General features: G+C 36.9%; 1 long non-coding RNA gene across 1 annotated transcript; it reads left to right on the top strand.

Moving 5' to 3' along the window:
* Positions 1–3,947: 3,947 nt before the first annotated feature.
* On the top strand, positions 3,948–10,902 carry LOC149188616 (uncharacterized). Its single transcript, XR_016256299.1, has 8 exons — positions 3,948–4,296; positions 4,473–4,658; positions 5,375–5,659; positions 5,802–5,860; positions 6,026–6,062; positions 6,188–6,259; positions 10,332–10,410; positions 10,565–10,902. It is a non-coding gene; the product is annotated as an uncharacterized LOC149188616 (long non-coding RNA).
* The last annotated feature ends 5,240 nt before the right edge of the window (positions 10,903–16,142 follow it).

A 16,142-nucleotide genomic window follows, 5' to 3' on the forward strand; every position in this document is an offset into this window, starting at 1 on the left:
TGGTTCATGGCAGAAACCCTCAGTTATTTGACAGACCGAGATCCGGATGGCCAGAGCACATCTTCCGTGAAGGCTTGGGGAACTCGGCCTGTGCTTTCTGCCGCCGTCCTGAGGTCTGGGCTTCTTAGCTTGAAGAATGGCTGTAATAGCCCGCGCTGCCGTTGATGGAGAAGGAAGCCCCCGAATGAGCTTGGGCAGAGCAAGATCTTCCTCGCCAGCGGCAGAGGACCAAAGCAAGACAGAGTCCGTGGGCGTTGAGACGACGGCAGCTGACGAGTGCAACTTCAAGAGCCGTGATCTCTGTAATGGTTTCACTTTGTTGTTTGCTGCAGGGCGGAGCCTGGGCCGGGTAGCATCCGGAGCAGGGGAGGTGGCCACAACTTGGCTAGGGTTCATCGTCGGCCCGCAGAGATCCATCCTCAATCATTGACCAAATTTCAACTCTAAAAAGGTGGATATTAAAGATGACTTTTATTTGATTAAATATTGTCTAAAAGGTTATAAGCTATGAAACCCATAAATTAAGAAGATTGTGTACAATTGATAAATGATATTTAGAGAAATCAAAGATGTTATCAAACAAGAAGTTATACCAAGGGAGAAAGAGCTAGAAAAAATAGAGTTTGAATTGAGAGATGATAAATTGAATTCTACAGAAGAACACATATAAAAAAAGAGCATCATACTCTGATATTGAGGAGATATGTTCATTAAAGAAGGAAACCAGACATATATACTTGATTTAATTTTCATTCCAATTTTCCTTTGTATATTATTGATAATGATCCTAGAACTATAAGACAAACAATGCATTTAGAGAATGACAAACTCTAAAAAGGCCATCATTGAAGAAATGACATGCTTGTATACGAATGAGACTTAGAATATAGTGGAGTATTTGGCTGGAAGAAAGTTGACTTGTAAAAAATAGATGTTTAAGAAGAAGTTGAAAGAAAAAGGAAAAATGGAGGTATATAAAATATTATTAGTAGCAAAATGTTATTCCTAGTTAGAGGGAATTGACTTTGGTGAGATTTTTTATGTTGTTCTCAAGTTAACCTCTATTAAATTTCCTTTATTTGTTGTTGCTTTTTATTTTGAAGTAGAACAAAGCGACATGAAGATACCACTCCTATATGGGAATTTAGAAGAAGAAATTTACATAAGTAGCGAGTAGGCTTTGCAGTGAAGGGAAAGAAATTGTTGGTTTGTACATTAAAAAAGTTTGTATATGGGTTAAAGAAATCACTAAGGATGTGGTATCAAAAAATTGATACTTGGCTTGACAAGGAGCAAAGTGGATTGTTGTGTAGATTGTTGTGTATATTTAAAATTAGACTGTCAACATCTTATTTATTTTGTCCTGTATGTGGATGATATGTTGTTGATTAGAAATGACAAGGAAATCATCCAAAATGGGATTGGATTTTCATTTGGGTAAGAAATTAAAAGAGATCAAGAGAGAAAGAAACTTTGGCTCATTAAGAGGAAATATGTCAAGGCAATATTGCAGAGGTTTAATATGTCAAAATGTAAATAGACAAAAGTCCCTATTTCTTTACATGTAAATTTATTTACAAATTAGTGTCCCAAGAAACATGAAGAGGAAGAGGACATGCCTCATGTTCTATATGCTAGAGCTATTGGAGATTCAATTATGTGCATAATAGTTTGTACTAGATTAGACAATGCACATGCACCGGGAGTTTTTAGTAGCTATATGGAAAACCCATAGAAGAAGCATTACGTAGCAACATAGATCATTTTTAGGTATTTGTGTGGAACTATTGGTTATGGATTGTGCAACCAAGGAAGAATGGGGATTGGATAGAGTTTTGGGCATACATGGTTTTGTTAATGTAGATTGGGCTTGAGATCTAGATCATAAAAGATCTATAAGTGTGGATGTGCTTAACCCATTTAAATAAGCAATTAATTGGATGAAAAAGAGACAATTTATAGTGTCACTCTCAAATGCAAAAGTTGAACACATGGTAGTTATTCATGTAAGCAAGGAAGCAATATGATTACAGAGATTATGTTTAGGTGTTGGATTGGTGCAACAAATTGCCAGGATAGATTGTGACAATCATAGTGTAATCTTCCTGTAAAAAACTCAACATACCATTCTAAGAAAAATAATATTATGTTCAATATCACATTGTGAGGGTCATGGTTGAAGACAAGATTATGCTAATGAAGGTGGACACCTTGAAGAATGTTCCATATTCATTAATAAAGTCTATGATAATTGAAAAGTTTTTAGGTGAAAAGAAACAATGGGCATTATTACACTAGATCATTGATAAAAATAGACTATGGTCCCCAATATGTGAAGAAAAGAAAAAGTGAGAGAATGTTGGGTATGTGGTATGTTCTTTTAACATAGTGTATTGGGAGTGGGGGTAAACAAATGTACTTGCACATGGTTGGGCAACTTAGGGGCTCCAAAAAAGCCATCATGTGAGTTAAACCTTGGACAATGGTAATTCCTCACTTTCTACCATTAAGTCCAACCCCTTTAAATATTACACTACATTCTTTACTAAAAATAAATTATTATTTTTAAATAATAATTATTCAAAATTGATATAATTATAAATATTATTAATTAATATTACACAATTAAATATAATTTAAGCCATTTCTATTAATTTGACTCCTTTTCTAAAAAAAAATCGTTAATGAGCTGGTTTATAAAATGCAATTCACAAAAGATAGTGTGCGTCAGCGGTAGAGCTCAAAGAAGCTACAAAAAAATGGCGTTGATTGATGTAGGTAGAACAGTGGAGTTTAGTTCATATTTTTTTGGAAGTTTCATCTCTTATCAGTCATGCCAAACTGTTGACATCATGGAACGATATAAAATTGTAGCACAATTTCTCTCAAATAGGTTCAGAAGCACTGATCCATTTCTAAAATGCGATGAACCGGTCTGTCAAGAAAAAATAATAATATAAATTGGTTTGAGTGTACCCACAGGAATGTAGTAGATGACACAGCTCCATCAGTTTTGGAGAAGAAGTTCGAGAATGGCAAAAAAAAAAAAAGTCAAATCGTTTACATTAAGGCGACGTGTATTGTGGTTTTCAAATTTCAGCAAAGTTTTAGATATCTAAATCTGGAAAACTTGTAGCTGTTTAAATATTTATTTCTCTGAAAATGGCTCACTCTTTTATTTGGTTATCCCTCCTTAGTTGTCATCATCTTTTCCTTCCTGGCAACATCATTTAAACACGAAGACTTTCTCTAATTTTCCTTTCTTTATTACGGGATTGTTTATCGCAAGTAGAAACATTCTATTTCGAACTAGAGTTCAATATTACAGACCTCAAGAATTAGATATTTTAATCTTCCTTCTTTCAATAATTCCATTGGCATGGACTTATTCGCATTCGTTGCTTACGAATAAATAATCCAACTCCTTAGCATGCTCAACCAATTCGAACATACTCAGCCACCTAAATTCAACACATGCACCTACTCTTCCGGTTTCTTGGAATTAGAGGCCATCTCTCTGAAACACATCCAGCTACACTTTTATCCTCTATGAATTAGTGGTTGTCCCTTTCGATCCTTTGTTTCCAATCTGCTATGGTATCCTTTTAAATTTTCCTATAGTGATGGACCCAATTCATTATGGCAAATGGGCCGGCTGGATAGCCATTAGTTTGCATTTATTGGTTGTTAATTAGGCCGATAGGCCTTCCTATGAAACAGACTTTGGTGGTCTTTTTCAATTTCAGGTTGACCCCTGGCATCCATATTCTGCAGGGTTTCTGTTTATTCTCAGTGTCCAGAATTTCCGGGTTTCCGTCCGTTTGGTAGCATCTGTGGTGATTTCTGTTTATTCGCGCCGAGAACTTCCTGCTTTCTCTGACTCCGAGCTCACATCTCTACACCGCCTTTGACCTCCAATCCAGATAGACCAAACCGTTAGATTCACCGCCTCCTCCAACTGTTGGAGGCTTCCATTACGACAATCTCGCAGCATTTACAAACTTTGTAGCGGCTCCTTCAACTGACAGTGGCAATGAGACCACAAATAACCAACACAGGACTCGATGTGAATTTTAATGCAGGTACAGCTCTCTGTTTCCCAGGTTCCCAGGTTCTCAGAATTCCTCTGTTCTGTTTAAATTGCAGGTTAGTGCTCTCGAAAATGGGTAGGCTGAAAAAGAGCGCTCCAAGGTACAGATTAGCATCACTTGAGGTTTTATGGTGCATTTCAGTCCTCAAGAATACAGTGGCTCCAATGAAGGCAACAATCATAATCTGCAAAGAGAAATGGTTCCAGTAAGATATCCTTTAACCTTGTGCTGATGATTCTTATCTAAGATTAACATTTTGAAATAACGCATCAGTTATCTCAAATCAGACAAAATTATAGTCTGAAGCATCTCACCTGTACAGTTTTAAAGATATAAACAAAGGAATTCCGCTTGACAAGAAGCCATTCTTTTGCAAAACAGGCCTTGAAGATCTCTATTTTTGGGACAAGATTCCTATTGAACACCAACGCTGCTCTGTGACCTCTGTTCTTAGCATACGGGACTTAGCATATGTTGAATGCCAGTGCTCTGATGCCTGATGGGGTGATTGCAGCTTATTTCATTGTATCAAACAGCATGATTAAACACAGATTCTGCCAATTCTTGGTAATAAAACCAATGTCACTTCTCTTAGTCTAGATTTCCATCCTTTGTGATGATGGCTCACGCTTATTTGGGCTCACCATTTCTCAAACTTGGTGTTACCTGCTTTAAAATGCCACGATTGACCCTGCATCTATCTTTCATATCAACATATTCGAGCTCCATCAAAATATGCTTTTGTCCTTCGATAGCTTCTGTCACAAGCAGCATGATTAAAGTTTAAACACGCCTTCTGCTAATTCCTGGCAATAATGTGAAGGTTCCTTCTGTTAATCCAGATTGCCATCCTCTGCAATGATGGTTGGCACTTATTGGGCTCATCATTTCTCAAACTTGGAGTTACCTGCGTTAAAATGCCATGATTGAGTCCTGTGTTATCTTTGGATGTCAACCTATCTGAGCTCCATCAAAGTAGCCTCAGGCCATTGATAGCCCATGTTGCTCTACATTGGATCTCAAGACCCAAAGACTTGATTTTTATAAGTTATTAAGGAAATTCTTTTCTAATTGTTCCTTTTTCATTGTGTAGTTATCCTGACCTATGATGAATGCCAGTGCTCTGATTCTTTTGTTGTACTTGTTGTAAATGGAGCATCTGGATAATATATTTTTCTTGTCTTCCATTTCTTTGACCTTAACATAATCTTTCTTATGCCTTAAAGCTTTCCATGTCTCTTTGAGGGTTATTCATCTTGATATGTTCATCTTGATGTGTGCAGAGCCGGGAGCATCTTGCTTTATGTTGGACAGGATAAGTTTCATCGCAATATATCTCATACCTTGGATTATGTTGTTGATCAGTCCGAGTTCACAGTCCAAAGCCTAAGAAATGTGTCAGGGTATCTTGACCTTGCAAAAACTACGGGCGTAGACCAAGTGTTCCTTCCTGTAAGTGACCAACAAAACATTGATGATTTGAATAGAAAGTTGAATAGGGCAGCAAATGATCTGGAGTCCAGAACCAAAGACAATTCTCGGACAATAAGGGATGTACTGGAGAATGTGTAAGCATCTCTGGAACAACATCTTTAACTTGCATGTCAGAGTTACTCATCTGAGAAGTTGTGCTGCTGGATTAATTAATCCAGTTTTGTCTTTGTTTTATTACTTGCATTAAGCTAATAAGCTGTGATTTTCCTGAGCCAGGCGATTTACCTTAATTGTGGTGGCTGCAGCAATGCTGGTTCTGGCATTTCTTGGACTTTGTATGATTTACTACCTGTTTCTAATACCCAAATGCACCATAAGATTGGGACTTCAATTTTATGTCTGAGCATTTGCGCTTATTGAACTTTAAATCTGTTTTCCTTATTATTATTTTTTACTTAATTTTTTGAACTAATCTGATCCCTGTGATTGTTGGTTGGCAGTATTTTCTATTCTTGGACTCAAGACTCTGGTTTACTTGTAAGTTCTATATGTAGAAAAACTTGTTTTTTCCACGAGGATAAAAAATGCATGAAGATATGGTTTGATAAATTAAACCATTAAACATTGCCCTGTTGATTATCTGTTTCTGCTTTGTTTCTCAGTTTGGTACTTGGTGCATGGTTTCTTGTGGCGGGAACATTTATTCTTTGTGGAGTGTTCGTTTTATTAAACAGGTAAGTTGGTTTTATCTCTAAACCCCCGCGGTATTCTTGTCCAAAATATAAGGTGGTCAGCACTTCGAGTAACACATTTGGATTGTCATTGTCAAATACTTGGTTGATATTTTTCCCTTCAAAATAAAAGCCTGCAATGATGTTTTTTCTTGCAGAAAGAAAAACAACAATTAAATTAAAAAGGTTACATTTGATGGATTATTTTTTTGTTCTGCAAAGTTTACCACTATTAAATCTTTGCCTCTTGATATTTTGTTGACATCCAAATAGGCCTTCAGGGTGAAAAAAACCTCCCTTGAAATGTCAATTCTGCTGCTACAATGAATGGCCATTAATATTTTTAATCAATTGAGAATACCATGAGTGAGATATTTACATTCCTTAAGAACTAAATATATGAAAGGGTTCTACATTCATTCATTAGTAGCACTTGCTAATGAAACCTTATCAATTAGTATTACCTGAAAGAAATTAGTTATAGACACCAATGTAATTTGATCAGCCCTTATAATTGGGTTGGATCTCGTTCAAAATGATGAAAGACTTATCCAAAAGGTAGGAAAGGCATATACAAAATACGCATGAATTCTCCCATGAATCTTCCCTTATGTGCCAAAAGGGGAAATATGGAAGAAATTTCCTTTTTGTTCTCTTAGATAACAGTGTGAGATTCTTAGTCTAGGTTCCTCTCTATAGGTTCATTGAGCATGATTTTGATCTAGCTTCCTAGTATTGCTCTTGATCCTTCTTAGATGTAACCTGTAACCATGGGATATTGGCGAGGTAATGTAAGTCTAATGTACGATTAGAATTAGAAAGCACCGATTTGATGAAAGAAATAAATATTTTGAAATTTTATAACCTGAATACCTCTTGTAGGAAGTCTGCGGTGCCTGCCTTTTCTTTCAGGACATTTGAAACCACAGCTTTCAAAAAATTCCAGCACATTCTCCCTAGGTCCATGGTAGACAATCTGCCCCTCTGATAAGAGTATTATGTCATCAAAGAAATCAAATGTTTCTGGCGCTGGCTGCAACAAAGACATGAGAATTGTTGCATGATGGGTAAACTGCTGTAGGCATTTAACTATCTGATACGTGGTCGAGCTGTCAAGTCCTGCCGAGATCTCGTCCATGAAGAGAGTCTTGGTAGGTCCAACAATCATCTCCCCTGATACGTTCTCTAATAACATAATGATATCTAGACTATGTGATTAGTTATATTTTTCTTGTTCTGGCACTGTTTTGGTAGCCTGAGGTATTTATCTATATATTTTTCCAAGCAAAACCTAATATGAACCTGAAGAAAGCTTTGTCACATTTTGGATGGCATTCTTGATAAACCCATCAACATAAACTAGTACACCTGATCAAAAAGCCTTTAATCCAGCACCTGCTATCACAAAAAAGCTTTAATTGACAATGTCCATGGAATTAGATGAATTGAATGGAAAATGTGGACAAATTGTTGAAAAAACATCTGGATGCTGTCACATGATTTGCAGGTCAGTAAACTGGTAAAATGCATTTTGTTGAATATTATTTTTGATAATACCCCATTCATCTTTGATAAAGATAACTGGTTCCAAGTCTGAAAATTAGATTGTCTAATGATAGTTGTAGGTTATGATATCTATAATGTGTGCATATGTATGCCTAAGTATTTTCAGTTGAAAAGCAAAGCTACATACTAATTGTCCATGGCTTAACAAAGATGTTTCTTCAAATGTATCTAGCTTACGGCCATGACAGATCAAAATTAAAGAGAATTTCTTTTGCTTTGCATGATCATCATCTGTAAATACTTCTTCGTGCTCCCAATCATCTCGTGCAAGTTAATTGACCATTCTCAGAGAAAACCAACCACTATTTAGTATTGGGTAGTTAGGTATAGTCTAGAGTTGGGCCCCAAAAATTTTTAGGAGATTGGAAATGCATCACAATGTGATGTTGAATTCTTGTCTGTGAAAGGAATATGTATACATAGTTTTTAGAATAAACTTACTCGAGAACTATACCCTACTTTTATGTTGAACCATTTTAGTTTATATTTGTATTAATCATAATACCTCTGGCATAGCTTGTGTCAAACCGTTACTCTTGTTTCCAATGATTCATAAAAAATTACAGATCATAAACAAAGATATTCAATTGGTACAAATGATGTGCAGGCATTGCAAAGTTCCATCTTCCAAATGGCTGTTTGATTATTTTTCCAAACAAAAGTATCTTATTCACTGCAGTGTCCACCTTCAAAAGAGCAGATAAATAATTCCAATTTGCAATCACAAAGGATGATCCAATTTTACTGCAGTGTCCACCTTCAAAAGAGCAGATAAATAATTCCAATTTGCAATTACAAAGGATGATCCGATTTTATGTTGCCTTCCCATGTCAACACTGGCTGCTTCATCATCCCCAAGAATTTTTAGCAGATGCAAGGCATTCCAAAGGGCCTATCAAGGGGATTCTCTGGACGGGCAGAGTCGGAGCAGAGAAAGATGGTGAAAGAAATAAGAGTGAGGAAATATGACAAGTTGCTGGTAATCAGTATAGAGTATCTCCTGGCACATTTTGTTCACAAAAGTAAGGGTACTTTTGCCCATGGTAATTTGGTTGTGGACCCCTATATTGTGTTTGTGCACCCTCACGCTTGCAGATTTCTGTGGGCTTGTTTTTCTGCATTCAAGGTGGTTCTGTGGTCAGGAAACCTAGAGAGGTCCATGATTTTGTGCTGCAGAACATTTTAGGAGGTAGTAGTTCTGGTAGGATTCTTTCTTATTCCATTGAGGACTGTATCATAACGAGAATCAACCGACAGGGCAATGCAGTTCATGGATGTTATAAGAATTTGACTAGAGTGTGGGAAGATCTGGGAGACATGGTAGTGCAAATACGCTTTTAATTGATACTTCAAATGTGGCCAGGGTTAGAAATCAAGATGGAAATGTCATTTGCCCCATTCCCTACCAATATCATGTGCAGGCTTCTCATGGGCAACTAGAGACCTATCTCTTGCCTTATTTGGAATGTTTGGAATCGGTGCCACGTATTCCTGAATTTGTAAATAATTTTCCTGTTTCGCCTGGAAACGGAACTCAGTTGGCAACGGTCTCAATTCGAAGAGGGCAAGGTTATTCCACCACAGAGTCATGGAATTTTAAACAACTGGAATATGTTTCCGAGCAGTGTAACTGAAACTTCTAATTCTCAGTTGCATTAATTTAATACTCAATGCCTTGGGATTAGTAATACTGCCCAACATTTTCCCATTACAAGAACAAACATCTCATTCTCGCAGTCAGTTCCACCTGCTGCTAACTTCGGTATTTTTGAAATGTATCACGGACTCTCGTCAAGCGTATTCTTGGGTTTCAATGATCATATACAGACTTATAGAAACATTAATTATACGAGGGAACTTATTAAGCTGAGTGATGACAATATGAAATATGCGAGGTAACTAAATCGGGGGAACGTTGATTTGCATAACGTGGCCTGTGAGAAGGAAAAATTGGAAAAGACGCTGCAAGAAAGGGAGGACTGTCTACAAAAAGCGGTAGATGCCTTAAAGAAAGTAACTGAAGAAAAGAAAAAGGTAGAAGAGAAAAACGCTGACCTATCAAAAACATTTGTAGAAAGGGGTAGGGCTTTGAAACAGGTGAAACTGGAGAAAAACTTAGCAATAAAACAGAGAGAAAACATTATTTGTTCTTTGCAAGGAACTGTCTAAGTTCTGCAAGAAAAGTTAGGAAGCTTTGAGAAGAAAGAGAGAGAGAAAAATATTTGTCAAGATGGAAGCTGAGAAAGAAACGGCTCAAGTTCAATCTACTTTGACAACTATCACTGAACTGAAACGAGAAGAAAACTGTATTCTCTCTTTCCTCAGTTGTTTCTTCAAGAGTGAAGCGACCAGCTTCCGTCAAGACTAGTAGTCTTTTGTTAGTTTGATGTTTATGTCTTGTTATCAGAAATCATATAAATTATCTTTTTTCCTTGCATCAAAATGTTTTATTCATTTTATAAGAGCTTTCAAATGTCCAAAGACTGACAATTGAAAACTGAAAATGCAGCTCTCTTGCTTGTGGACACATGTTTGGCATGTCTTGTATTAGAAAGTGGCTTCAGCGACATGTGAATAACATTGGCAAGGTAAGATTATTCAACCTCGCAATTGTTGATTTCCATGGTCTTGATGTTAAGTGAGCTGGTAAGGCTATGAACTTTTTCAAAAAGATTATGTTTCTATGTTTCTGTTGCAACCAAATCTTGGGAATTGTAATTTTCTATTTCTGTAAATGTGTAGTGTCCGCAATGCAATAACAAAGCTGAGTTGGATGACATCAGAATTCTTTATGCCCCAGTTATAGCTGTCACTGCTCAACAATAGTGGCAGATCAGTCGTCTTTGTTGCAATACCCACAGTTTCTAGTAGTGTCCACAATGCAATAACAAGACTGAGCTGGATGACATCAGAATTCTTTATGCCCCAGTTATAGCTGTCACTGCTCAACAATAGTGGCAGATCAGTCATCTTTGTTGCAATACCCACAGTTTCTATCATCAAGAGACAGCTGAAGATAATTTTTTAAAGGCATTAGAAGGCTACTCCCTCCCCAATTCCCATAAATATTTGTTTGGTGAAGGGTAAAGGCTCTGACAGAAAGGAAACCTTGCGAAATTCTAAGGCTCTTTTAATTTTTGTAATGCACCTGAACATCATTTGCTTTCTAATTTTGTATCAGTAACACGATGCTTATCAAAGAAGCACAAAGCATTAGACTAAAAGAACAAAAAGTTAAGCAGACAAAAGCTAATTACAAATTTGGATCATTTCCGCCTTACCTGGGGAAATTGTTACCAAATTTTGTTGATTTTAAAAAGATCTACCCTTTTCAATGAAGGATGTAATAGTCTTAGGTTCTTGGTATGGATCTGCATGCTCTGTACTATTAAGCATCGACAAACATCTTCTAATGTGAAATGCTGTAATAGTCTTAGGTTCTTTGTGTGGACCCGCATTTTTTGTATTAATAATCATAAACAAACATCTTCAATGTGAATATTAATAATGGACAAACATTTTCTAATGTGAAATGCTTGAACTAGGGAAATAACACTTTATCTTGTTAAAGATATATTTGAAGCAGAAGCAGTAGTGCAAATGATATCATGAGAAACAAGCATGTGGAGGTTAAAGAGATTTGAAGCAGAAGCACTACTGCAAATGATATCATGAGAAACATGCATGTGCAGGTGTGTAAAGTTCTTCATCAAAGCAACATGAGCATTTGAAAGTAGGAGTTGTTAAATGTTCTATGTTTTTGTCTTCTCTTTTTTGATATATTTTTTGAATGGGATGCATCCAAGCATTGAAATTTCAGAAGTTGGGCTTATTGTGCATTTGAAATGGCATGTGTTCATGCTTTTGAAATTTTACTCAGAGAAAAGAAAAGATGGATTTGGTATTGCATATGAATGAGATGTATTCTTCATATATGCTTGGCCATCTATAGAGGTTTCTTGATTTTGGGTAATTAACTTAACCTCTTGATTTTGGGTAATTAACTTACTCTAAAATGAAATAAGACATTCAATGTGTTCCTAAAAAGTAATTGCACAATGATCCAGTCCAAGAAAACAAGGTTTTCCACAAACCAATTAACTCTTCTAAAAAAATTTAACAATTCCAATTTAATAATCCTATCAGCCTCTCTTTGTACCTTTTGGGACAATTGCTAGTGTTATTGCTCAACCAGGTGAAAGAAGAATGGATATGGATGCGTTCTCACAATTGTCTGCTTTTTCAGTTCGCCTTTCTCTTTGTTTTTGTTATTGGGCATTTCTTTTATTTAATTATTTTGTGAACTTATGTAGCAGGATATCTTAGTATCAATTGTGGAGGTCAAACGAATTTCATAGGCCAAAATGGCATCTCATCGGTTGGGATGCCAATTACATAGACGTGGGTCAGAGGGAAAGCATAGTGGACGCCACCAAAGAAATTGACGGTTCTTACTTGAACACATTACGTTTTTTCCGAAAGCCTCTAAACAAGTCTTGTTATGAGTTGTTTGTTGTTGCTGATGTGCCTTACCAGGTAGGTAAGATTATGGTTTACCTTTGAAAATTATAATGTATTTCAGCGATGTGTTGGGAACGCAGTGGATGTGAGGCATAGAATAACACAAATAACTCACGCACGCAATAATACGAGATGCGACTCTTCTATTGATCATACAAACTTGATAATTATAATGACTTCAGTGAGAAGTATTTAAACTTTTTTCGACTAGCGACTCACCTAAAATAACTTGACATGCAACAGCACATTAAGTTCAACTTTACTCAAAATAAGACTTAACTCGACTTGACTCGACTCTCTAATTTTAACCAACTTCTTTATGCGAGAGCAATTAGCTATTTTAACACTCCCCCTTAATTACGACCACTAAATTAAGACATGACTCATGACAACTCAAACATGTCTCTTGGTCTATGTCTGAGCTACGCTTACAACACCCAAGTTTCCTATGTGAAACTCAAATACATCTTTTGATAATGGCTTAGTAAATATATCTGATCTGAATATGTAAACTTGAAGATTTGTAACAATTTGCAAGTGAAAATTATGTGTTTTGGGTAGATGATCAATTTACTAAACACATAAAACAAGTGAATTTTAACCAAATCTTACAGCCAAACAGAGACAAATAACCATATTTGAAACACATAACACAAAACATGATAAAAATATTCACCCCTCTCTTGGGCTACATCTCCTGGTCCAGCTTCCAATGCAGGGCCTCTTTCATTAAGTGCTCAAAAGTGTGTTTACATGGTTTTACAAAGCTAAAACAGGAGAATTGTTGTCTCCAATGGATCCAACATTGTCAAGAACCCCCATTTTAGGTGTTTTTGCATCTCATTTGGCCAAAAATTGAGTAAGTTATGTTTATTTCAAGTTTTTGCTCAATTCTCTAGCTAATCATCCTCCAATTCAGCCTAAATCTGGCTTGAGCACTCCAAACCCAGAACCGACGCACAATTTTGGCCTATAATTCCGCCCGACGGGCTAAATTGGAGGACGGTTAGTCCGCCCATTAAGCCCCCAGTGCCGAAAATATTGGTCATGTGGTGCGCATATGACCAGGTTTAGGGCCGAGATTCCAGGGCCTATGGGCCAACGGCTTAAGCCCTCCGCTCGGTGTGCGCTCTCGATATTATGGGACCTAGGGCTGGCCCCCTTACCTGTGCTCCTGGTTATTTGGTCCATCATGTGACCTTGGGGCTCGCCACCTTCTCCATTCATCTGCACTCTTGGTCGCATGACCACCTTGTGACTTGGGGTTGGCCCCCATCCAACAACTATTGGTTCTTTACGCATTGGCTTCGTCAGTTTGGGTTGCGGGCTGGCCTAGCCCCTTGGCCCCTCGCTTGCGGTCCCATGGGCGCTAGGGTGGTCAGGGGCTAGGGTTAGCCCAACCCACTCCCACCAAGGCGCATTATGCAAAGTTTAAATAAGGTTTGTCGCCCATATTAATTAAGTAACATCATAGGCGGGCTGATGGAGGGCTTCGATGGCAGGTGGTTGGTCTCGCATTCGAACCTCGCGGAGGTAATTCAGCCTCAAACCATAATTTTACATGACTAATAGGAGGCCACGTCACAGCCAAGGATTGGCCCACATGGCAATTCCTGATTGGTCCACTCAATCACAACTTGGACCAATAGAAAACCACCAAATCGAACCAATAAATCACCGACACTTGCTCTCATCTCATTGGCCCATACGAAGTACATGTACCCTGTTCGGTCATTACCCAATCAGCGTACGCTACTGACTGGGCATCCTTGCAACCACATTTTTAAAATTTTTAGTTGTTTAACAAATCAATTAAAACACAATATCGGTAACATACTCACTTTTGTGTGAAACGAGTTACGTTGGATTCAGATCACCAAGATATATCCAATTGTATAAGTTTTGAGCACTTTTTTAGAACTTTGAATTTGGAACACTAATTTGATCCCTTGGATCCATATGAGTCAATTGATCACCCGATTTACAAGGTTTCAAGTGAACTTCTCCATTACTTACAAGTTCTCTAATAAAGTGATATCCAATATTTATATGCTTGATCTTTTGATGAAACATATTATTCTTAGATAGTGCAATCGCTGAGATGTTGTCACAATATATTGTTGTTGATCCTTGTTGTTTTTGCTTGAGTCCGTCAAATACTCTTCTTAACCACACTGCTTGACATGTTGTTGATGTCATTGCTACATATTATACTTCTGTTGAAGAAAGCGTCACAATAGGCTACTTCTTAGATGTCCATGAAATCACACCTAAACCAAGATGGAACACATAACCATAAGTTCTCTTCCTGTCATCCAAATTTCTTGTAAAATCACTATTTGTATATCCAATCAAATCCTTCTTTTATGTGCTTACATACATTATGCCACAATCTTTAATTCCTGCTATGTATCTCATAATTCTTTTTCCCACTCTCCAATGTGTGTCTTTTGGAGTCTCCATAAATCTGGAAATCAAACTCACTCCCTGAATAATGTACGGTCTTGTAGCTATGAAATACATGAGACTACCAACCAATCTCTTAAGTAGAGTTGGATTGACATCTGAGCCTTCATCATCCTTGCTTAACTTTATACTTGTTGCAACTGGAGTAAGGACATGTTTGCTATTATCCATCCTGAATCTTTTCAACAAATCTCTAGCACATTTATTTTGACAAATAAAAATTCCTTTTTCGAATTGCTCAACTTATATGCCAATAGAATATTTCACGAGATCAAGATTTGTCATCTCAAATTATTTCATCACGACTGCTTTAAATTCATCTAACTCAAGATCATTAGTAATAAATCGTGTCATTCACATATAACAAAACAATCAAAATTCATCCATGCTCATTTACCTTTTTGTACAAGGTAGACTCAATGTTTCTTCTACAAAATCCATTCTTAATCATGTAGTTGTTGATTATGCTACACCAAGCTATAGGCGCTTGCTTGAGTCCATAGAGTGCTTTCTTCAACTTATAAACTTTATCTTCTTTCCCTTTAATTTCATAACGTGAAGGTTGTTGCACATAAATTTCTTCTTTTAGAATTTCATTCAAAAAGGTTGATTTCACATCCATCTGATGTACTTTCCATTTTTTCTGAGTTGGTATGGCTAGAACTGCTCTTACAATATCCAATCTGGCTATTGGAGCAAACATTTCTCCAAAGTCTATTCCTGTTTGTTGCAAGAATCCTTTTGCTACAAGTCTTGCTTTAAGTCTGTCAATTTCACCTTTCTCATTCAAGTGTCTTGTACACCCATTTTACACCAAGTTTGAGGTTTTTATCCTTTGGTAAATCAAACAAATCCCATGTATCATTCTTTTCAATAGCTTCAATTTCTTCATCCATGGCTTGCACCCAATTTTCATTTCTGATTGCTTCTTCAAACGAAGAAGATTGGAATGATAGCAATGAAAAGTTTGAACTAACATCCAAATCATCATAAATATCTTTCAGACTTTTCATATTTCTCTTACCATTGCTTGATTCATCACATGATTGACTACTAGGAGAATTTGAATATGTTGATCTGCTTGAAGATCCATGCTGCTCAAAAAATCTTGGAGTCATTGTTGGTGTCTGCTCTTGTGATTCTTGTTGCTCATTCTCTGCTACATCCTCTTCCATCAGTGATTCGTGTGCATCAACTGTTTTGTCTACAGTCCTATTCCATGGCTCTTATTCTTTGAACAGAACATCTCTGCTAATTATGGTCTTCTTGGTGACAAGGTTATACAATTTGTAAGTTTTTGACTACTCACTAATACCAGTAAATATGCATTTTT

Source organism: Pinus tabuliformis, chromosome 3_1 (assembly GCF_031772625.1).
Source record: "Pinus tabuliformis cultivar Carrire ecotype Pingquan chromosome 3_1, CPIR1, whole genome shotgun sequence".
In the NCBI taxonomy this organism is placed as follows: Eukaryota; Viridiplantae; Streptophyta; class Pinopsida; order Pinales; family Pinaceae; genus Pinus; species Pinus tabuliformis.